This window comes from Scyliorhinus canicula, chromosome 23 (assembly GCF_902713615.1).
Source record: "Scyliorhinus canicula chromosome 23, sScyCan1.1, whole genome shotgun sequence".
Lineage (NCBI taxonomy): Eukaryota > Metazoa > Chordata > Chondrichthyes > Carcharhiniformes > Scyliorhinidae > Scyliorhinus > Scyliorhinus canicula.
In genome coordinates this window covers 9063935-9089059 of record NC_052168.1, presented here as the reverse complement: position 1 = coordinate 9089059, position 25125 = coordinate 9063935, and the positions used below count along the sequence as shown (strand labels likewise).

The window sequence follows — 25125 nt, the reverse complement described above, 5'->3', positions numbered from 1 at the left end:
CACTGAGTGTCTTTAAGACAGAGATGGATAGGTTCTGGATCAATAAGGGGATCAGGGATTATGGGGAGAAGGCAGGAGAATGGGGATGAGAAAAATATCAGCCATGATCGAATGGCGGAGCAGACTCGATGGGCCGAGTGGCCTAATTCTGCTCCTATGTCTTAAGGTCTTGTGGTCTTACGGGGTTGACCCATTATTGAATTGGGTGAAATGACTTATTCCTGTGTCAGCCCCAGGGAAATGATTTGAGATAAGACAACGCACAGACAAGAAGAACAGATTTTGACAGTTCAGTTTTTTTAAAGATTTAAAATGAAAGATGACTACAAGCCAATCAGAAAGGTGCCTTTGACGTTACAATCTCGTGAAGGTCAGAGCTCTGAAGCAGTGAGAATCTTTGAGAATAAATAGTTGACAGTCCACACTGAGATGAGGTTATGTTTCTTTCTGCATTGAGTCAGGCGTCTCTGGATGGTAAGTGGGACGTGACGAGGCTGGGACCAGGGACGCTGTTATCAGAGTTTCTCCTTCCTGTACCTGCTGCTAAATGGGGTTGCCAACCGGCCAGCGTTGCTCTGGAGTCTCCGGAATAACCTCGCAGACACGGCATTCAGCCAGCGTGGGGATACAAATCACAGGGGCGCTCAAAATGATGCTTCAGCTTGCTGATCATCAACATATTGGAGGTTGGGAGGGATTAAAGGCTGTTTGACCGGGTGGGGCGGTCAGAGGTGGGAGGCCATGTGATGAAACCTCCAGGAAAATGCCCAATTGGAGTTGGCAACCCCGTCGCAGTAGGTTGCTGAATCTTAACAGCCTCCCAGTTGGCACTGTGGGTAGATGAGGTATACGAGACTGGGGCAGAAAGATGGGGAGCAGAGAGGGCTAGTGCTGTGTGCAGATGAGGAAATAGGAAGGTGAACCCTTGGGCGGGATTCTCCCCTACCCGGCGTGGCAGGGGGTCCCGGCGCCGAGGAGTGGCATGAACCACTCCAGTGTCGGGCCGACCCAAAGTGCGGAATCCTCCGCACCTTCAGGGACTAGGCCGGCCTTGGAGTGGGGTTTGTGCTGTGCCAGCTGGCGGGGAAGGGGCTTGGCGCATGCACAGGGGTGCCTGTGGGTGCTGCCGTCATCCCAGTACATGCATAGGGGTGTTCGTTTCCGCATGGGCAATGGCGGACCGCTACAGCCGCCGGTGCGGAGGAATAGAGTGCCCCCACGGCACAGGCCCGCCCGTGGATCGGTGGGCCCCCATCGCGGGCCAGGCCACCGTGGGGGCATCTCCCGGGACCAGATCCCCCGTGCCCCCCCCCCTCATCCCCCTGAGGACCCCGGAGGCCGCACGCGCAGCCAGGTCCCGCCGGCAAATACCTGGTGTAACATACGCCGGCGGGACTGGCCGAAATCGGGCGGCCACTCGGGCCCATCGTGGGCTGGAGAATCGCCGGGGAGGGGGGGGTGCGCTGCCAGCGGCTGCCGATCGGCACGCCCCGATTCCCGCCCATGACAAATCTCCGGCGCCGGAGAATCTGGCAGCCGACGGGGGTGGGATTCACGCTGCCGCCCCCCCCCCCCCCCTCCCCCCCCGGGCGATTCTCCGACCCGGCGGGGGGTCGGAGAATCTCGCCTGTCTGAGTGAGTCGGAGATATGGTAGTGTTCCAGTTACGCTTTTGAAGGCATTCCAAAAAGCCCAGAAAAGATTCACAAAAATGGTCCTATGAACTAGGAACTTCATTTCCTAAATTCAAGAGGTTGGGACAGTTTCCCTTGGAGAAGAGAGGGTTGAGTGGGGATTTGAAAGAGGCGTTTAAAACCACGAGGGCATCCAGACAGAGTGATTCGGGGGAATTATTCCCATTGATTCCAAGGATGAAAGGTTTGACGTGTGAGGAGAAATGTACGGGCAGCACGGTAGCATTGTGGATAGCACAATCGCTTCACAGCTCCAGGATCCCAGGTTCGAATCCGGCTTGGGTCACTGTCTGTGCGGAGTCTGCACATCCTCCCCGTGTGTGCGTGGGTTTCCTCCGGGTGCTCCGGTTTCCTCCCACAGTCCAAAGATGTGCAGGTTAGGTGGATTGGCCGTGCTAAATTGCCCTTAGTGTCCAAAATTGCCCTTAGTGTTGGGTGGGGTTGCTGGGTTATGGGGATAGGGTGGAGGTGTTGACCTTGGGTACGATGCTCTTTCCAAGAGCCGGTGCAGACTCGATGGGCCGAATGGCCTCCTTCTGCACTAGAAATTCTATGATAATCTATGATATTCCTGTTTCAGCACTAACTCAATCCCTACTGTGTGGCTGCCTCACTTCCAGCCATACATTACAGAACCCATTTTATCCCGATTCATACCAACTCCTGGGCCTGTCTAATCTAACCCTGCCTAGCTCAACAAAATCTTCGCCCTACATGACTGGGGCCTGCCCCTGTCCACCGCACTGTGGGGCAGCGAGTTCTACAAATTCACGCAGACACGGGGAGGATGTGCAGACTCCGCACAGACAGTGACCCAAGTCGGGAATCGAACCTGGGACCCTGGAGCTGTGAAGCAATTGTGCTAACCACAATGCTACCGTGCTGCCCAAATAGTGTGTGGTGGGTTTACACAATCAGGAATATGGGTGATTGGCTTATGTTGGGATGACGTTCGGGTCATTGGGACAGGGAGTGAGTTTTTGAGGGGCAGGAGCAAGGTGGTTGGGGTATTTAGAGAAGTAACAGAAGCCCTGGAATCCGAAGGGGTTCATGCTCATTAGATGAATTACAATTAAAACAATTAATTCTTGGGACGTGACGTCATTGTCTAGGCCGGCATTTATTACCCATCCCTAATTCCCCCTTGAGAGACTGGTGGCGAGCCGCCTCCTTGAGCCGCTCCAGCTAACGTGGTGTAGGCACACCCACCGCGCTGTTAGGGAGGGAGTTCAAGGATTTTGAGCCAAGGACAGTGCAGGAACGGTGATATATTTCCAAGTCAGGGTAACGTGTGGCTTGGGTGGGGGAGGGGGAGGGTGGTGGGGGGTGGGGGGGGGGGGGGGGGGGGGGGGGGGGGGTGGTGGGGGGGGGGAACTTGCAGGCGGTGGTGTTCCCATGTGCCTGCCACCCTTACGTTGCTATAGAGGTCGCAGGTTTGGAAGGTGTTGCTGCAGTGCATCCTGTACCAAGAAAAATCTGGGTAGTTAATCGGATAATGTCTCAGGAAAACCAGACTAATTGGATCAGTAAATTAGCTATCCTATAAGTCCGCTGCTAAAAGCAAATTATTCACTCTACTCACTCCCTTTATGCCAAAGCCCTCTCTCCATATCCTCGATAAATCAACTGTACTCCCTGGACAGTATACCAGAGCACAGTCCGGAACCACCTTCCTCTAACTACACTCACCCTATTCCACTCTCACATAACTCTTGGCCTAATGTAACGTGCTGTCATTTAGCAGAACAGAATTTCTGAAAAAAGAGACATGCTGTCAAAGCTTTTCACCGTGCACTCATCAGGCCGGTATATCAAATTTCAAAGAGAACAACAATTGATGCCACATGAGATGAGAGGGAGCTGATTGGTTGGACAATGGACTCTGATCTGAATCGATTGGTCGCTGATCTCTTTTTTACAGCAGTATACAACTCAGTTCACTCAGTTCCTGACTCTACCTAACTCTGTCCGCTCCACCATCTCAGCAGTGTCAAGCTGCTCCCGTGGTCAGCTTGGCCTCTTGCTTGACTGAAGTTCCCACAAAGGGCCAAGGGCTGGGCCGCGGACGCTGGGAGGGGGGGGGGGGGGGGGGAGCGGTTCATCTCACTGAAGCGTTAACTCTATGTCTGTCTCTGCAGAAGCTGAGGAGTTCTGCCATTTTTCTGTTTTCATTCTGCAAATAGCGATGTAGGGCGCAGAAAAACTCGTACAGGCACAATGGCCAAAGCAAGCGTCCCGCCATGGCGCACAGCACCGAGGTGAAATGGCGCAACTCAATCCTTCTGAGCACAAAAAGGAAGCAGGCCCTCACCACCCATGCCTCTCGGGGGATACGCTCACTGGTTTGCATCTTCAATAACGTCCTTACCAGTATGAATAACCATTAAATTGCATAAACAGTCATTAAAGGGATTATAGAATTTGTTTTACGAGCCTCTCCGTTGACTACACCAGGCTGTTTTACTGTGAAGACAGGGATCAAAGGCAACGATAAAGGGCCTGTTCAAGGCTGCTATTGATTTCTTCAAGCTGGTACATGTGGGTTCCCTGCAGAAAACAGAAGGAATATCTGATGTGGGTTTGTGGGAGGCTAGATGGGGTGTCTCAGAGGCGGCGTTTACTGTAGGCTAATCATCTCAAACAAACTGTGGCAAGCAGGTCTGCTGCACGCCTCACCCCCAGCCACCCCCCCCCCCCCCACCCCCACCCACCTCCCCCAGGCAATTGCGTATGCTCGACTGGCACCTCGGAGGCTGAGGTTAACCCCCCGAGGAGCAACTTGCATTTACCCTCACAGCCCGAGGATCTATTTTAAAGTGTACTTATTGTTCCAATGTGGGAAAAACTGCAGCCAACTGTGCACAGCAAGCTCCCACAGGTGCGGCACGGTAGCATAGTGGTTAGCACGGTTGCTTCAAAGCGCCATGGTCCCAGGTTCGATTCCTGGCTTGGGTCACTGTCTGTGGGGAGTCTGCACCTTCTCCCCGTGTCTGCGTGGGTTTCCTCCGGGCGCTCCGGTTTCCTCCCACTAAGTCCCGAAAGACGTGCTGTTAGGTGAATTGGACATTCTGAATTCTCCCTCTGTGTACCCAAACAGGCGCCGGAGTGTGGCGATGAGGGGATTTTCACAGTAACTTCATTACAGTGTTAATGTAAGCCTACTTGCAGCAATAATAAAGATTATTATTATACATCAGATAATATGCTTTAGAAAAGGTTATGTTATTTGTGGGATGAATATTAGCCGGGCCACAGGGTATAATTTATTCATTCACGGGATGTGGTGCGACCTGGCTGGGCCAGCATTTATTGTCCATCCCTAATCGCTCTTGGGATGACTATAAAAAAAGTCATATTTTAGATTTTAGTTGCAATGTTATTAAAACCTGGGTTGAGATGCATACAGGCAGTATGTCTGATAGAATGGTGATTAAGGTGTTGCAAAAGTGAGATAATCATTGGTTTGAAGGCGAGGTGTTCAGCTTGAGAACCATTTACTTGTTTACAGATAGCTAGCTGATGGATTATTGTTTAGGTTTGAAGGACCCCTTGTTCGGCACCCCGACAAAATTGGAGGCTCTTTGCAGGGTTTAGAAGTGTAATTCCTTGTTTGGCTTGGGATTATTGGATTGAAAGGAGCTTTCAATTTCAAATTTGTGAGGAGCTGCAGTCTTCAGATGTTGATACTCTGTCAGTTCAATAGGGAGTGACTTGTAAAATGGTTCTTTCAGAGGCTAAGGGCGGGATTTACCGACCACCCCGCCGCGTGTATCTTGGCGGTGAGGCGGCCCGTCAGCGGGATCTACCGGTCCCTCCACTGTCAGCAGGCTTCCGTTTAAGTTTGAAGGACCCTTGAGGTGTAGATAATTTATAAGTGGTATTGTGTTTGATCCTGACTGAACAAGTTGCGGGACATCTTGTAAGAAGAGACAAAAAAATGCCTTATGCTTTGGGTACAGATTATGTAGGAATGCCAGATGCCAGGGCCTGGATTCTCCCCGACCCGGCGGGGTGGGACTAGAGGAAAGTCAATGCAGTAACAAAATCAAATTCATATCTTATTCCTTGTGTGCAAGACGGTATTGAAAAGGTGGAAAGCAAATTTAATTACCAAATTGCCTCACTAAAAAGATGCATTTATCGGAAAGGGTGAAGGAAGTTTTGTCGTTCATTACGCAAATGGTCTACGCCAGTTTAAATTCATGGCAATTTGAATGACGAATGCACCAGCAATATTCTAAAGAATGACCAATAAGGTAATTTCTTGACTAAAGGATTCTGCAATACGCATAGACTATCTGGTGGTGTTTAGTCAAATGCCGAGGGAGCATTTGGAGCATTTAAAGGAATTGTTCGATCGACTACAAGAGGCTGGCTTGGTGGCAAACATGTCTCAAAGTGAGTTTGCAAAAGCCCAAGTCACATTAGCAGGCCATCCTGTTTGACACGGTCAGATGGCCCCACGGAACGTGAAAATAAAAGTTATTGTGGAGTTCCCTATATCGCCAACGAGAAGGGGGGTTGTGAGATTCTGGGCACCTGCGGTTGCTCCAGAAAATTCAAGCCAAATTGTAACAGTGTGATTGCTCCACCAACTGAATTTTCAAAAAAAGAGCAGAAAATCTTATTGGGTATCAGAATGTCTGTAGACATTTGACCGTCTGAAAAATGTGTTGACAACAGCACCAATTTTGGAAACACCAAATTATGACACGCAATTTAAGGCTGCTGATGTGAATGATGTGGCCGTTGGTGCTCTCTTGTTACAAGATGACAAAGGTCCAGAAAGACCTGTTGGTTATTTTTCCAGAAAACTAAATGTTCATTGAAGTAATTATTCTGCCATCGAGAAGGAAACGCTGAGTTTGGCATCGGCATGGCAACTTTTTTGACATTTATGTTGCAGACAATTCATCAGAGACAATTGGTTATACAGACCATAATCCACCATCGTTTCTGGAGGAGTGTAAAGATCAAAATGCAAGATTGTTTAGATGCAGTTTATTGCTAAAACCATTTAAGTTGAAAATGATACATGTCGCAGGAAGAGAAAAACATAATAGCAGGTGCTTTATCACAACACTGAATGTGAGAAGAATGAAACATTTAATGTTGGGAAGGAAAGACTGAAATGGACTATCTTGATGTTTAAATGTGCATGCTTGTGTATGATGAGGTATGCATCTTATACTGTAATGGCAGTGTTTAATAATGAGTAGCATTTAAAGGTTTTGCAAACTGAAACCATCTTTTCATTTTGCTGGCTCATTTCTTTAAGGGAATGTAAGAAATTGTCATATTTAATATTTTTGCAGCAATGTAATTAAAATCTGGCTTAAGATGCATACAGACAGCATGACTGCTACACCTGTGATTAAGGTGTCATAAAAGTGAGTTAATCATTGGTTTGCTCATAGATCTTGAGAATCATTTACTTATTTACAGATAGCTAGCTAATGAAATATTAGGTTGAAGGACTCCTGGGGTGTAGATAATTTATGAGGGGTATTGTGTTTGGTCCTGGCTAAATAAATCGAGGGACATCTGGTAAGAAGAGAGAAAAAGATGCATTATCCTTTGGATGCAGATGATATTAATGAGAGGAGCCAGGTCTGTCTGAAGAATCAGTAGTTCATCAAATGTTACAGCACAGAATGAGGCCATGAGGCCCATCCTATCCATGTCAGCCTGAGGACACCCTTTCTAATCTTTCCTTCCAGCACCCAGTCCAGAGCCCTGTACCTTACAGCACTTAAGGTGCAGCCCCAGGTACTTCTTAAAAGAGCTTAGGGTCTCTGCTTCCACCACCAAGTTGGACAGTGAATTCGACTCCCACTACCCTCTGCAGAAAAATTATCTACCTTATGTCCCCTCTACACCTTCTGCCACTTATCTTGAATCTGTGACCCCGGTTCTAAAATCCTCCACCAAGGGAAACACTTTTATCCTGTCCGCTCTATCGCTTCTCCTCATAATTCTGTCCACCTCAATTAAGTCACCCCTCAGCCTTCTTTGTTCCAAAAAAAATAGCTCCAACCTCTCCAATCTCTCCTCTAGGCTACACTTTTCTAACCCTGGCAACTTTCTTGTAAACCTGCTCTGCACACTCTCCAGAGCAATTACGTCCTTCCTGTAACGTGGTGACCAGAATTGCACACAATACCTCAGTTGTGGCCTCACCTGTGTTTTGTACAATTAATTTGAACCTTGAACTCTAATCCGAACAGAGGCATTTTGGTTTGGTCTTGAAAGGTTCTCCCTCCGAAGAGTCTGCACAGAGAAAAGCAAGTAAAACCCTGGTTGTTACCTTTAATCACGAGAGGTATTTAATATATATTGGTTTCTTAATTGGAATATAGTGGCAGATTTAGGAAGCAAGTTAAGGTTTTCTTCTTTTGCTTAAGAACTTTGTAACTGTTAACTGTAAAGCTATTTATTTTCTGCTGATGTGGTTAATTCTCTGATTAAATTAAAGTTTGCTTTAAAATAAAATATACCTATTTGTCCGTGTTATCACTCCTGTGGTGCAGTAACGTTTTCTCACAGCTGTACAAATTGGATTCTCATTCGGAACCCTAACACTCTTGGAACTGAATGTTTTGCACGGGCCATTTCAGAACAAGATTAAGAATCGACCGCATTGCTGTGGGTCTGGAGTCACATGTAGGCCAGACCAGGTAAGAATGGCAGATTTCCTTCGCGACAGGATGTATAAGGCTCTCTTTAGACCCCATTTGGAGTATTGTGAGAAGTTTTGGGCCTTGTGTCTAAGGAAGGATGTGCTGGCCTTGGAAAGGACCCAGAGGAGGTTCACAGGAATGATCCCTGGAATGAAGAGCTTGTCGTATGAGGAACGGTTGAGGACTCTGGGTCTGCACTCGTTGGAGTTTCAAAGGATGAGGGGGGAATCTTATTGAAACTTACAAGATACTACGAGCCTGGCTAGAGTGGACATGGAGAGGATGTTTCCACTTGTAGGGAAAACTAGAACAAGAGAGCGCAATGTCAGACCAAAGGGACGATCCTTTAAAACAGAGATGAGGAGGAATTTCTTCAGCCAGAGGGTGGTGAATAGTGGAACTCTTTGCCGCAGAAGGCTGTGGAGGCCAAATCACTGAGTGTCTTTAAGTCCGAGATAGATAGGGTCTTGATTAATAAGGGGATCAGGGGTTCTGGGGAGAAGGCAGGAGAATGGGGATGAGAAAATATCAGCCATGATTGAATGGCGGAGCAGACTCGATGGGCCAAGTGGCCTAATTCTGCTTCTATGTCTTATGGTCCTGGATCAGAATCCTGGAACTCCCTCCCTACCGGCACTGTGGATGGACGTACACCGCACTGACCACAGAGGTTCATGTGGTCACCACCACCTTCTCAAGGATTATTAAGGATGGGCAATGAATGCTGACCTCGCCAGCGATGCCCCCGTCTCGTTAATGAGTGGAAAGAGTAAGCCATTGGTTTTATCGTGCTTTAGGACATGCCAAGATCAGAGAAGGACGCCGCATCAATGCGAGATCTTGCTATCGTTCATGGTTGAGCGGCTTTGAGAAAAGAAAACTGGTGAAGATTGGATGGGGGGGGGGGGGGAAAGAAACAATTAAAAATATAACGACGCATGTTAAACCGAAGGGATGAACAAGAACAATGGCTGTTCCTCGGGGACACAGAGGGTTAATGATGATCTATCAGTGAATAGGTGGTATTTTGTACCCTTATCTTGCTTGTTGAACGTTCTCTTCCGCCCAGAGATTATATTCTTCAGCATGGAGCCATGGAGCAGGTTTTATTTGTCGGTAACCCGTGTTTTCAAGGTTAGGACAAAGAAAAATGATGGAACCTCCCAGGGCATTGTTGGTACGGAAGCAAAATGGAAGGGGCTGTATGTGCGGGGAAGAAGAAGGTGGAAAAATCTATCTTTCTGAGGTAAAAATGGAAACTATAATTTTCCTCCTCAAACACGGTGAAGGTATGTGTATTTGCAGCCAGTTCTGCTCCCTTTATAGCAACTGGTACTGCTGATATTGTTGCCATGGCAACCAGAGGCCCCAGGTGGCTGTGTTCTCTATGACCGAGAATTCATCTTAGTTTCTGAGCCTTGGTCGAGTTGTGGAAAATATTAACCCCTTCTAGCCCCACCGCAGGGAGGGAGTCCACCGCAGGAGGGGGTCAGCCTCCTGTGAGGTTGCGTGCGGGATCGGTCGAGAGGGGCAGAGCGGTCTCGGCACGGCGGGTCGAGCCCCGGGCCCAGGGAAGGGTCCCCACGCTCAGGGGGATGAGCCGCGGGGCCAGCCCGTTGTCGGTGGCGATGGTGGGAGGGCTAGAATGGCTGCTCAACAGGGGGAGGGCCTCAAAGGTTCCCTGATGGTGGCGGCGGAGTGGGGTAGGACGGGGAGGAAGGGCGGGCGGGGGATGGTCAAACGTTCCTGCTGACTCATGGGAATCCCCGGCTCGTGACCCACCAAAATGGAGAAGGTTCATTCGGGAAGGCATTCGGGAAGATCAAGTCGGTGCATTGTAAGGGGCGCACAGACTTATAAACAACCCAGCTATCCAACCCCTCAAGCACCAGCTGCGGGAGGCTTTGCAGATCACGTGTGGGACTGCAGGCCATCTTAGGGCCCTTTGAATGGTACCGGAAAAAAGCCTCTTCGGGGAGCCCCTTGGGATCAAGGAGAGAATGAGAGAGAGAGAAAGAGAGAGAGAGAGGACTTGTGTTTTCTTTCAACACACATGAGGAAGGCAACAGGAAAGCACCCTGTGTATTCTTTTCCCTTGTCATATTGCTCTTTCCTGATTGAAGTTGAAAATGGGAGGCAGCTCAAGAGGAAGAAAACTAGGGTGCAAAACATAGAGAAATGACCCGCCCTTGGGTGGACCATCATTTGTCCGCTCCATGAGGTATTGCGGAAAATGAATCATTGTTGGACTAGAATACGATCGCTATCTTCAAATCACATATTCTCTCCTTTGTCTGTCCTTTTGATCTTGTATTATGTTGTTTCACAAGGATCAATAAAGCAGCGTGAGTAAAATATCGAGCAGAAGCAGGTGTATTGATTAGGCCACAGATCAGCTCTGATCTCATTGAATGGCGGAATAGGCTCAAAGGGCTGAATGGCCTCCTCCTGCTCCTACGTTTGCACACTTCAAGTCACATATTTAAGTCCCGATCAAGAGACTTGAGCTCCAAATCTAGACTGGCGCTCGGCACAGTGCTGAAGGCTGTGCCGCACTGCCGATGGTGACGTCTGTTAAACTGAGGCCACCCTGAGGTGGATGTGAAAGATCCCACGGCGCTACTCGAAGACCACCGAGGGAATTCTCCCCAGTGCCCCGGCCAATATTTATCCTTCGACTAACATCACCAACAAACGATTGCTTGGTCGTTAGCACATTACTATTTGTGGGTGATCGCGGTGAGCAAATTGGGAGATGGCGGTGTGGGGAATGTGTAACCAGTATAATTCACACTGTGCATCACTGTGTCCCTGTGGGCTCCATCTGTGAGCCGCTGCGCGGCTCTGCCCACAGGGGGAGATGTACAGGGCTCCGCCCTTGGCTCCGCCCCCTTCAGGAAGTATAAGTGCTGCGGTCCTGCGAGTCCGCCCTCAGTTCAGCACAGTTGCAGGCAGGCTCAGTTGTAAGCCGATTAAAGCCACAGTTTACTCCAACTCGTGTCTCTGAGTGTCGCATCAGGCAGAACGGTGGCAATGTCATTGGAATGGTAATCCAGAGGCCCAGGCTGACACTGGAGGGACATGGGTTCAAATGCCACCGTGGCAAGGGGCGGAATGTGAATTTGTTTAATGAAGCCGCAATATAAAACAAGTGTCAGTGTTGGGTGACCATCAAACTGCCACCAATGGCTGTAAAAACCCATTTGGTTCACGCATAAATCTGCCATCCTTACCTGGCCTGGCCTGGCCTGCAAGTGAGTCCAGACGCAGAGCAATGTGGTTGAACCTCTCTCCGAAAAGGCCTCGCAAGCCACTTAGTTTAAGGGCATGGCCAACAAATGCTGGCCATGCCTGTGACAACCACATCCCCGAGAATGAACAAAGCAAAAAAAAAAAAAACAACGCTGGCACGGTCCTTAAATTACAACAGTGACAACACTTCAAAAGTACCTCATTGACTTCATTGGGACATCGCGAGCTCAGGAAAAGGCGCTATGTAAACGCAAGCCTTTCTCTTTGTAATCAGCCCTTACTTTTTGGCCAATACTTCAATGTTGTATTATCACTTGGAAGCTACGGTTGCTTGGAAAACAAAGGCAGTAGAACTGTTTGGAGCACAGGGATTTCTCTCCTCTTGTTTAGCACAGGGATAAATCGCTGGCTTTGAAAGCAGACCAAGGCAGGCCAGCAGCACGGTTCGATTCCAGTAACAGCCTCCCCGAACAGGAGCCGGAATGTGGCGACTAGGGGCTTTTCACAGTAACTTCATTTGGTGCCGACTGGTGACAATAGGCGATTTTCACTTTCAAAGGCTGAGGAGTTGGGAGATGCAAAATCGAGGCTCTACAGCGCCACATCTGGTGGGGCAGAGCAATTACAGCGTGACGTGTTTACATAGGCAGTTCCCATTGTAAATGTGACGCTGGGATTCATAACGACGAATGTGGACTGTGTGAAAAACGTGACAGCGTTTCGGACTAAATGGGACAATTTAACAGATGGTGCAAGGGTCGAGATCGCTGCAGGAGTACATTCCTCTTGCACCCTTCTCCATAGCCCCTGCATCTTCTTCCCACTCAAGTATTGATCCAATTACCTTTTGAAATTTGCCATGGACATCGCTTCCACTGCCCTGAAAGGCAGCGCCTCCAGGTCACAACCACCCGCTGAGCTGAGCAATTTCTCATCCTTGCTTGGTCCTTTTGCCAGCTATGTTAAATCCACATCTCCTGCTTGCCAACGCAACTACAGTTTCTCCTTACTCACTCAGTCAGAATCTTTCAGAACAGTAAAGTTATTCTTTTGTTTCAGGTGAGCGGGCAAACATGACTGAATGACCCGTGTTAAGATGGGTCATATATGTTTTATAGCACGCAGCGAACAGGACCATGAATGTGTTAAACCCGAGTCAGAAATGCCTGCGAATGCCAAGCACTTTGCAATTAAAATCTCTTTTGCTGACGTGGTAATTTAGCAACCAAAGTCTATTTTTATGTCAGGCCGGTCTTTAATTAATTGTTATTTTAATTAAGCCATTATTTTTTGCGTCCTCTCCCGTGTTCTTTACATGCGTGACATTTTGCTTCTTATTGTAGTTGTCTCCGCTAATTACTAATTAGATTGTGGCCAGCACTCACCAACACCATAGAAAACATCAGGCAATTATTAATGATTGGTGGGTGGGGGAGAGGGGCCAGATGTGGAAAGAATAGAGCGCATATTTTAATTACCTTCCCCACTGCTATTCTGGGAAAGGGCAAGTTGAATTCTGAAAACTTTTGACCTTGAGTGGAACAGGCATGTACCACACCCTGTTTACGCTAGGAATGCTTGGGGAACTGATGTACTGGTCAGGTAGTGTTAAATAATGGAAATACCAGGGCATACAAGATACTGGTTTTGTTTTTTTGAGGGCCAGGACATCAGGCGCTGGGGGAATATTAGGCCAGAGTACAAGGGAGTCGGGGAACCAATGTACTGGTTTAGTTTCCGGGGGGATATTGGTCCAGGACACGAGGGGTTGGAGGAACCAAAGTCCTGGTTTGTTTTTTGAGGGGTAATGTTGGGCCAGGACACTGAGTGTTGGGGGAATATTGGGCCAGGACGGAAAGGGGTTGGGGAACCAATGTGCTGGTTTGGTTTTCCTGGGGAAATGTTGGGCCTAGGCACTGGGTTTTGGGGGAGCAAGGACAGGCTGGTAACTTTGGAGAAAGGGAATTTCTTTGTGAAGGGAGTGTGACACTGTCCGCATGCCCTCTTGTAGGAGAGGTTTCAAGACCTGTGTATTGAGTCAGCTTCCACGTGGGGTTATTCCCTGCAGCTCAGCTCAGTACAGAGAGGAACAAACACGACAACCTGGACAAAGATGGCTTATTCAATCAAGCTTGTTACATGTACACGGAGAACAGACTGATATCGGCCAAGACCTGTTCTGCCTAACAAAGACCCGAACAGAGTAATTATATAACGTTCGAAAATCAATAGCCCACCCCAGTTGAACGCGATCCAATCCCTGAAGCTGCTTCATTTAAACTTATCCAATAGAATTGCAAGCAGTGTTTAAACTTCACCCAACAGAGTTGCAAGCAGCACATGATTAATCCTCATCCTGACAGCTGTGTACAATCCCAGCAGCCTGTGCTGACTGTTTGTGAGAAACAGAACAACAGAACCAGCACCCTGAATTGTTTCACAAAGACAAGGGCCGGGATTCTCCCCTACCCGGCGAGGCAGGGGGTCCTGGCGGGACGGAGTGGTGTGAACCACACAGGCGTCGGGCCTCCCCAAAGGTGCGGAATTCACCGCACCTTTAGGTGCTAGGCCCATGCTGGAGTGGCTCCCGCTCCGCCAGATGGCGCGAACACAGACCCGCCGGCCGATCGGTGGGCCCCGATCGCGGGCCAGGCCACCGTGGGGGCACCCCCCAGTGCCAGATCGCCCCGCGCTCCCCCCAGGACCCCGGCGCCTGCCCGTTCCGTCAATCCCGCCAGCACCAGACGTGCGGGCCGGAGAATCGCCGCGGGGGGCCCGCCGACCAGCACGGCGCGATTCCCGCCCCCGCTGATTCCCGGGTGCCGGAGAATTCGGGCCACGGCGGGGGCGGGATTCCGCCCAAGGTGTCAGAAGTAATGTCCTTTTGGTCAAGTTCGCTATCCTAAATCCCATTTGATTACTTATTACTGCTATGTCCTAAAAATACATGTCAAATGGTTAATACGGTAAGAAGTCTTACAACACCAGGTTAAAGTCCAACAGGTTTGTTTCAAACACGAGTGTTTGAAACAAACCTGTTGGACTTTAACCTGGTGTTGTAAGACTTCTTACCGTGCTCACCCCAGTCCAACGCCGGCATCTCCACAAAATGGTTAATAATGATTACTCAGTCCTATAATTCATCTCAATCCTTAATAAAACAACTTCTGTAAAACTACTCTAGTGGCATGCTAACGATTCAGTTTTAAGAGGTATCACTGCTGAAACCACCCCCCCCCCCCACCCCTTCACCTCTCTCCCTCCACAGCCGCCACACCAGCCTGATGACCGCTGAGACCACACGTGGCCTGCGCCGTTGGGAACTTGGCCCATCGGAGGCGGGGCGTCGCGGGTGGGCCCGATGATGATATTCAAACGGGGTTGCGACTGCGCACGGCGCGCGTCTCGATGACGCTGATATGGAGGGGGCAGGGCATCGTGACCTGCGGCAATCCTACCGCGATTTCGGTGTCGGGCAACAGAGAATCCCACCCACGGTTCTTTATGAATGGACAGTGATTGGGCTGGATCTTGCGATTCTCAGTGGGGTGTGAGAGGCGGTGCAGAAACGGAATAGTGCGCTCACTCCACCTCCTGTCATCTCAGGCCATTGAATCCAACAGTAATTCTTGGGATTCTCAGCGCAGGATTCTCCGTTGCCCGACACCGAAATCGCGGCAGGATTTTTTAAAATAATAAACATTTTATTGAGGTATTTTTGGTATTATAACAAATAAACAATGTACATGAAACTATATACATAGTGCAAAAGCCGTCTCCCTTCCTTGCAGGTCCCACCTTTATTAGCCCCCTACTCTAAGCTAAACTAATCCCCCCCCACCCCTTCTCCTGACGATTAATTTTCCACGAAGAAATCGACGAACGGTTGCCACCTCCGGGTGATCCCTAACAGTGACCCTCTCAAGGCAAATTTGATTTTCTCCAAACAGAGAAAGCTAGCCATGTCCGATAGCCAGGCCTCCGACTTCGGGGGCTTTGAGTCCCTCCAAGCTAATAGTATCCGTCTCCGGGCTGCCAGGGAAGCAAAGGCCAGAACGTCTGCCCCTTTCTCCTCCTGGATTCCCGGGTCTTCCGACACCCTGAAAATCGCCACCTCTGGACTCGGTGCCACCGAGGACATCTACAAACCCCTGCCAAAATCCCCTAAGCTTCGGACATGCCCAGAACATGTGGACATGGTTCGCTGGTCCTCCCGCACTTTTTCACACCTGTCCTCCACCCCAAAGAATCTGCTCATCCGGGCCACTGTCATGTGAGCCCGATGCACAACCTTAAACTGTATCAGGCTGAGCCTGGCAAAGTTGGGGACGCATTGATTCTACTCAACGCGTCCACCCATTGACCATCCTCTATCTCACCTCCCAGCTCCTCCTCCCACTTGCGCTTCAGCTCCTCGGTCTGCATCTCCTCTGACCCCATAAGTTCCTTGTAAATGTCCGAGACCCTCCCCTCTCCTACCCACCCTCTGGAAACTACCCTGTCCTGAATTCCCATTAGCGGTAGGAGCGGGAAGGTTGACACGTGTTTACGAAGGAAGTCCCGCACCTGCAGATACCTGAATTTGTTTCCCCTCGCCAACCCAAACTTCTCCTCCAGCGCCCTCATACTCGGAAAGCTCCCCTCTATAAACATATCCCCCATTCTCTCAATCCCTGCTCTCCACCATATCCGGAACCCCCATCCATACTTCCCGGGGCAAACCGTCGATTATACCAGACCGATGCTCCTTCTGCTCCCACATGTCTCCTCCATTGCCCCCAGACTCTCAGGGCAGCCACCACCACGGGGCTGGTGGAGTACCGTGGGGCAGAGGCGCAGTTACCAACGCCCCCAGACTGGTGCCCTTGCATGAAGCAGCCTCCATACGCTCCCATGCCGACCCCTCCCCCACCACCCACTTCCTGATCATGGCTATATTCGCCGCCCAATAATAGTTACTAAAATTTGGCAGCGCCAGCCGCCCTCTCCCCTACTCCGCTCAAGCATTACCTTCCTTACCCGTGGGGCCTTGCCCACCCAAAAGAAGCCAGTGATCACTTTGTTGACCTGTTTAAAGGGTGAGGGTGCCCTGTGCCAGGGTTAGCGCTGCTGCCTCACAGCGCCAGGGACCCAGGTTTGATTCCGACCTTGGGTGACTGTGCGGAGTCTGCACCTCCTCCCAGTGTCTGCTTCCTCCGGGCGCTCCGGTTTTCTCCCACCTTCCAAAGATGTGCAGGCTAGGTGGATTGGCCACGCTAAATTGCCCCTTAGCGTGTGGTGACAGGAATAGGGTGGGGGAGTGGACCTGGGTAGGGTGGCCTTTCGAAGGGTTGGCGAGACACGATGGGCCGAATGGCCTCTTCTGGCCATTCTGTTGGTATTCGATGTTAGGATTCTATGAAATCGGGACCTGGGCCGGGATGCCAGGCAGCAGATAGCGTTTTCCATTAACAGGAAGGCCACCACGGCTTCTAATTTAATGGCCCCTTACTCTCTCAATCTTTAATTACTGTGCAAGGCTCCAAAATGCCAAAAGAAAAAGTTAAAAACACATACAGACGCTGCTACCTTCGCCAGCAGAATCTGTAGTGATGTTTGTCGGACACGTTGGTGCAGTGGTAACAATCGTCACAGAATTAGTAGTATGGGTGATGGAACCATTAATTCACCAGTTGATGAACTCTCAGTGAACTGCAGGCTGACTCTGGACAAGGGTATTTATACAGCAGCACTAGGGGGAGGAGTCGTGGGCGGAGACAAGGGTGGAGCCCTGTACAATCTCCTGAGCATTCCCAGAGCTACTCCCCCTAGTGGTCGGATAACGCTACTGCGCTTACAAAGACATAGTGTGAATTATCATATTACATTCTCCACAATGGGGACCCAGGCTAATGCCCTGGGTTCAAATCCCACCACGGCAAGCTGGTGGAATTAAGTTCAATTTATTAAAAAAGAATCTGGAATATAAAAGCTCGTGTCAGTAATAATGGATCTGAATCGTAAAAACCCATCTGTCTCACTACTGTACTTTCGGAAACAACCCACGAGAGAACAATTCCAGTCATGGATCCAGTACCAGGCATTCACTCCCACTCCGAGTTGCGTCGCCTCATCATATCGAGGGGAGGTGGTGGCGTGGTGCTGTTGTCACTCGAATAGTAATCGAGGGTGCCAGGATAATGCTCAGGGGTCCCAGGTTCGAATCCCACCACAGCAGACGGTAGTAAAAGTCTACTGGACGACCATGAAACCATTGGCGATTGTTGTAACAAACACATTGGGTTCGCTTATGTGCCTTTAGGGAGGGAAATCTGCCGTCCTTACCCGGTCTGGCCTACATGTGACTCCAGACCCACAGAAATACAGTTGTCTCAAAGGTGATAATAATTATTGTCACAAGTAGGTTTACATTAACCCTGCAATGAAGTTACTGTGAAAATCCCCTCGTCGCCACATTCCGGCGCCTCTTCGGGTACACCGAGGGAGAATTTAGAACGTCCAATTTACCTAACCTGCACGTCTTTGGACTGTGGGAGGAAACCGGAGCACCCGGAGGAAACCCACGCAGACACTGGGGAGAACGTGCGAGACTCCGCACAGACAGTGACCCAAGCCGGGAATCGGACCTGGGACCGTGGCACTGTGAAGCAACAGTGCTAACCACCGTGTTACCCCGCCACCCTAATTATTGATGGGTAATAAATACTGGCCCAGCCAGCATTGCCCACATCCTAGAAAGAATATATTTTTAAAAATCTGTTGTAAAATAATTGTCGGCTGACGCCCGCACACAGCGGTCAGTGAGGAATTGGAGGCGAACGGGTGGTGAATTAGGTCAATAGCTTCTTAATTAGTCGTTTCAAATTGACGGGCGGCCCACCTGCGTTCTGTCATTCTGGTGCGATGAATGAAATGAAATGAATGAAAATGAAAATCGCTTATTGTCACGAGTAGGCTTCAATGAAGTTACTGTGAAAAGTCCCTAGTCGCCACATTCCGGCTCCTGTCCAGGGAGGCTGGTACGGGAATCGAACCGTGCTGCTGGCCTGCTTGGTCTGCTTTAAAAGCCAGCGATTTAGCCTTGTGAGCTAAACCAGCCCCTAATATGATGATGCCATATTGCCCACCTGATGCCACCACGTGCGGGGTGAACTGCCCATTGAGATTGATTTTAAATCTGTGACCCAATTAAATGTGACCGCTTTCACAGAAGCTATAGAATCCCTACAGTGCAGAGGGAGGCCATTTGGCCCATTGACTCTGCATCGACCCTACCCAGGCCCATTCCCTGTAACCCCACCTAACCATTGGACATTTATCACGACCAATCCACCTAACCTGGACTGTGGGAGGAAACCGGAGCCCCCGGAGGAAACCCTCGCAGACACGGGGAGAACGTGCAAACTCCGCACAGACACCCGAGGCCGGAATCGAACCCGGGTCCCTGGCGCTGTGAGGCAGCAGTGCTAACTACCGTGCCACCATGCCACCCTATGGATTCTATGACTGTATGACCTATTCATAGAATTTACAGTGCAGAAGGAGGCCATTCAGCCCATCGAGTCTGCACCGGCTCTTGGAAAGAGCACCCTACCCAAGGTTAACATCTCCAACCTATCCCCATAACCCAGCCACCCCACCCAACACTAAGGGCAATTTTGGACACTAAGGGCAATTTATCATGGCCAATCCACCTAACCTACACATCTTTGGACTGTGGCAGGAAACCGGAGCACCCGGAGGAAACCCACGCACACACGGGGAGGATGTGCAGACTCCGCACAGACAATGACCCAAGCCGGAATCGAACCTGGGACCCTGGAGCTGTGAAACGATTGTGCTATCCACAATGCTACCGTGCTGACCTCTTTAAACATGATGTGGAGATGCCGGCGTTGGACTGGGGTGAGCACAGTAAGAAGTCTTACAACACCAGGTTAAAGTCCAACAGGTTTGTTTCAAACACGAGCTTTCGGAGCACGGCTCCTTCTTCAGGCAGTTACCCGCAGATCCAACCAAGGAACACATCCGCCAACTCAGCAGACTGATCAAGACCTTAGATCCAGACCTTCAGAACACCCTACGTGCTCTCATCCCACGTAATCCCCGCATTGGAGATCTCTACTGCCTCCCGAAAATACACAAGGCCAACACACCAGGCCGTCCTATCGTTTCAGGCAATGGGACCCTGTGTGAGAACCTCTCTGGCCACATCGAGGGCATCTTGAAACCCATCGTACAAGGTACACCCAGCTTCTGTCGCGACACGACGGACTTCCTACAGAAACTCAGCACCCATGGACCAGTTGAACCAGGAACATTCCTCGTCACAATGGATGTCTCGGCACTCTACACCAGCATCCCCCATGACGACGGCATTGCTGCAACAGCCTCAGTCCTCAACACCGACAACTGCCAATCTCCAGACGCAATTCTGCAACTCATCCGTTTCATTCTAGACCACAACGTCTTCACCTTCGACAACAAATTCTTCATCCAGACGCACGGAACAGCCATGGGGACCAAATTTGCACCTCAATATGCCAACATCTTCATGCACAAGTTTGAACAGGACTTCCTCACCACACAGGACTTTCAACCGATGCTATACACCAGATACATCGATGACATTTTTTTCCTTTGGACCCACGGCGAGACATCACTGAAACGACTACACGATGACATCAATAAGTTCCATCCCACCATCAAACTCACCATGGACTATTCTCCAAATTCAGTTCCATTCTTGGACACACTCGTCTCCATCAAGGACGGTCACCTCAGCACCTCGCTTTACCGCAAGCCCACAGATAATCTCACGATGCTCCACTTCTCCAGCTTTCACCCGAAACACATTAAAGAAGCCATCCCCTATGGACAAGCCCTCCGTATACACAGGATCTGCTCAGACAAGGAGGAGCGCAACAGACACCTACAGATGCTGAAAGATGCCCTCGTACGAACGGGATATGGCGCTCGACTCATTGATCGACAGTTCCACCGCGCCACAGCAAAAAAACCGCACCGACCTCCTCAGAAGACAAACACGGGACACCACTGACAGAGTACCCTTCGTCGTCCAGTACTTTCCTGGGGCGGAGAAACTACGACATCTTCTTCGCAGCCTCCAACACATCATCAGCGAGGATGGACGTCTTGCCAAGGTCATCCCCACACCCCCACTACTGGCCTTCAAACAACCGCGCAACCTCAAACAAACCATTGTTTGCAGCAAATTACCCAGCCTTCAGAACAGCAACCACAACACCACAAAACCCTGCCAGGGTAATCTCTGCAAGACATGCCAGATCATCGACATGGACACCACCATTACACGTGGAAACACCACCCACCAGGTACGCGGCGCATACTCGTGCGACTCGACCAATGTAGTCTACCTCATACGCTGCAGGAAAGGATGTCCCGAAGCGTGGTACATTGGCGAGACCATGCAGACACTGCGACAACGAATAAACGGGCATCGTGCGACTATCAACAGGCAGGACTGTTCCCTTCCAGTTGGGGAACACTTCAGCAGTCAAGGACATTCAGCCTCTGATCTCCGGGTCAGCATTCTACAAGGAGGCCTTCAGGAGACGCGACAACGCAAAATTGCTGAGCAAAAACTTATAGCTAAGTTCCGCACGCATGAATGCGGACTCAACCGGGATCTGGGATTCATGTCGCATTACATTCGGCCCCCACCAACAAGCCTGGACTTGCAGAGGCCTACCGACTGAACTGGCTTGGGACAATTCACACCTCTTTAACCTGGAGTTACCTCTCTCTCTGCATCTTTGATGATTTGATTGCCTGCAGGTGCTCGCATTCCGGGCATCTCTGACTGTGTCTATATAAACATTTCTGGTACAAGCCTTTCCATTCACCTGAAGAAGGAGCCGTGCTCCGAAAGCTCGTGTTTGAAACAAACCTGTTGGACTTTAACCTGGTGTTGTAAGACTTCTTACTGTGCTCTTTAAACATGACAGCATCACAGCCGGGGTCATGGGCGATGAAAAGAAAGACTTGTGTTTGTCATGACCTTAGGTAATCCTAACGCACTTTACAGGTCAACGTGCTTTCCCGTTGTATCTCTTGTGGTTATGTCGGAAACACAGCGGTGAAATTGTCACAAGCAAGACCCCACAAATGGTAATGTTATAAGGATCAAATAACCTTAACTTACTGATGTTGATTGGGGATAAATATTTGCCGGGACCCCAGGGGCAACTCCCCTGCTCTTCTTTGAATTGGACTACGTTCAACTGAGAGGGGCTTGGGGTTAATGTTTAACTCGAAGGGCGGCACCTCTGACCATTCAGCACTCCCTTGGCGTTGCACTGGAGTGCCAGATAGAGAAGCTGTCTTTGTGTTTGTGATTGAGATGGTGACAAAGAAAGCCAGAAATCCATCAGTCTTGTGTCACAAAAGTTTCTGATCATTGAGGCAGATTTAAGGGAACCATGAGCAATGATACAGTTCAGAAGGGGGCCACTCGGCCCATCTTGTCCATGCCGAAAACAAGATAAACACATGAAGGAGTAAGGAATGGAAAGGTAAGTTGATCGGGAGAGATGAAAAATGTGGAGCATTAGTACCAGCATGGACTAGTTGGGCCGAATGGTTTTCTGGGCGATAAATACTTTGCGAAAAGAGAAAACAAAATGAAATGAAATGAAAATCGCTTATCGGGCGCGATTCTTCGCACCCCACGCCGGGTGGGAGAATCGCGGAAGGGCCGGGCGAATCACGACTCGCCGCCCAGGCATCCCCAGCGATTCTCCCACCCCCACAAAAATGGCGTGTCGCGTTTTTCGACAGGCCGCTCGGAGAATCACGGCGACCGGCGATTCTCCGGCCCGGATGGGCCGAGCGGCCTGCCGAACCCGACCGGTTCACGCCTGCGTCAACCACACCTGGTCGCTGCCGGCGTGAACAGCGCGCGACAGGTGAGTGTGGGGCCTGTGGGGGGTGGAGGGAGGATCGAGCAACACGGGCGTGCTCAGCAGATGTCTGGCCCGCGATCGGTGCCCACTGATCGTCGGGCCGGTGTCTGTAAACGACGCACTCTTTTCCCTCCGCCGCCCCACAAGATCAAGCCGCCATGTCTTGCGGGGCAGTGGAGGGGAAGACGGCAACCGCGCATGTGCGGATTGGAGCCGGCCAACCTGCGCATGCGCGGCTGATGTCACTTCGGCGCCGCCGGCCGCGTCATTCCCGGCGCGCCGCTTTGACGCAAGCGTCAAGGCCGGGCGCTCTGGATTCACGCGCCACCGCTCCTAGCCCCCGGGGGGGGGGTGGGTGGGGGGGTGGAGAATAGGTGGCGAGGAGCGGCCTCCGACGCTGGAGTGAAACGCTCCGGGTTTCACTCCGGCGTCGGCACTCAGTCTCCCATTGGGAGAATCGCGCCCCTTGTCACAAATAGGCTTCAAATTAAGTTACTGTGAAAAGCCCCCAGTCACCACATTCCGGCGCCTGTTCGGGGAGGCTGGTACGGGAATCGAACCGTGCTGCTGGCCTGCCGTGGTCTGCTTTAAAAGCCAGCGATTTAGCCCAATGTACTAAACCAGCCGAATTTGACATATTGGGACAGCTCGAGATTTGGGTGCAAAGGTTACGAACAAAGCTATCTGGTAGTCAACCCTCCCAGACTCCTTTGCACCTATTAATCTAAATGCCTGACACAACTAGAGGTGCCTTCCTACAGCCTCACATTACGGTCCCCCCACTATATTCTATATGGACCACCCCTATATTCTGTATGGACCACCCCTATATTCTATATGGACCACCCCTATATTCTATATGGACCACCCCTATATTCTATATGAACCACCCCTATATTCTATATGGACCACCCCTATATTCTATATGGACCACTCCTATATTCTATATGGACCACCCCTATATTCTATATGGACCACCCCTATATTCTATATGGACCACCCCTATATTCTATATGGACCACCCTTATATTCTATATGGAACGCCCCTATATTCTATATGGACCACCCCTATATTCTATATGGACCACCCCTATATTCTATATGGACCATCCTTATATTCTATATGGATCAAAGGAAATGGGTAAATGCTTCTGCAATCGATTAACACAAGTGTGGTCACAATGGCTAGTGTGTTTAAATAAGGTCGCGGTTCAACACGCCACCCCTATGGGCCCTTGGGCCTACGCTAGAGTACAGGCAAAGCCTGGGTATACACAGCCTGCAGTAGGCCGACTTCACAAAGGCAGCAAATGGGAGTTGGAGAAAGAGAGAAATCATATTCCCTTGTCACCATCTCCTCCCCCCCCTCCCCTGAACCCCCCCCCCCCCCACTCCTCCCTCCCATCCTCCCCCGCTCGCTCCGCATCTTCTAGCCTCTGCAATTATCCTGGTGCCATTGTTTATCTGCCTGTGAGGAATTGCGTTGCTCCATCCATGCATGAAATGATTTTCATCTCGTTAGTGTTTAAAATGTGAAGGGATATTACTTGCCTGACTGACACCTCATTGAAAGAGCAAGGTTGTGTCAGGAAGCTGTGCTCCCAAGCTCCCTCCCCAGGCTTCACACTAATATGTTTTAATGATGTTTCGCTCAGATATCAGAGACACCTCTTCTCCGCCCCATCCCCGGGGCCTGGCTGTGGTAACCGAGGACCACAGCTGCTTAAATTTAATCTGGCTTCCGCCAAACTGCTCGCTCGCATATTGCAACCTCCCTTGCCTCTGCCCTGCCAGTGTTTCAGGCGTCGCGCCCTCGAATCCCTCCCTGCCTCTGCCTTCCAGCCCCGCAACCCGCAGAGAATTCCTCCAATTCTGACCCCCTCCATTTCCTTCATTCCGCCGTGGCGGGGAGGGCGGGGTATGGGGGAGGGGGGCGGGGCGGGGGGGGGGGGGGGTAACGTACCAATTCAGCCGCCTGAGCTCTGACCTCTGGAATTCCCCCTCCCTCCACGTCTCGCCTCCTTCACGTCGTTGCTCAAAGCCTAAACCCTGGGCCCAGCTTCTGGCCACCTCCTCTTCCACGCGGCTCGAAGCCGTATTACCGTGCGGCCACGCCGCCGTCAGGCGCCTTGGGGATGGTGGACTACCTTTACGGGCGCTTTCGAAGCGCAGGTTGTTGTTGTCATTGATTTGTCCATCACAGCTTCCTTCTCCCAGAATTCCCTTTCGCAAGCAGGGGGCCGGGAGAAGCGGGGGTGGGGGGGGTTGGTGAAGGGAGGTTGGGGGGGGGGGGGGGGGTTCCAGAGCAATTTACAGCCGATTGTAGCGCACTTCGATGTGTCATCATTGATGCAGGAGAGAGGCGATGGTAACCTATTGGTGCATCGCAGGTTCCCCGCTATCGAGACGGTGAGAGCGGTCAAACAATCTGCGTTTTTAGTGGTTGTTGCTGAGGGAAAAAGTATTAGGCGGATGTTGACGGCCTTGTGGCTGGGTGGGGGGAGGGGGGGGGGGTGGGGCGGGGGGGGGGGGGCGGGGGGGGTGGGGCGGGGGG

At 50.6% G+C, this 25125-nt stretch overlaps 1 long non-coding RNA gene across 1 annotated transcript in view; it reads right to left on the bottom strand.

Annotated features, from left to right (window-relative positions):
• Positions 1-24779, bottom strand: part of LOC119956339 — a 29746-nt gene extending 4967 nt beyond the window's left edge. The window contains exons 1-2 of the long non-coding RNA XR_005458633.1: positions 24719-24779; positions 7874-7963 (exon numbers count right to left, since the gene is read on the bottom strand). This is a non-coding gene — a long non-coding RNA (uncharacterized LOC119956339). The remainder of the gene's footprint in view (positions 1-7873; positions 7964-24718) is intronic.
• Positions 24780-25125: the final 346 nt, after the last annotated feature.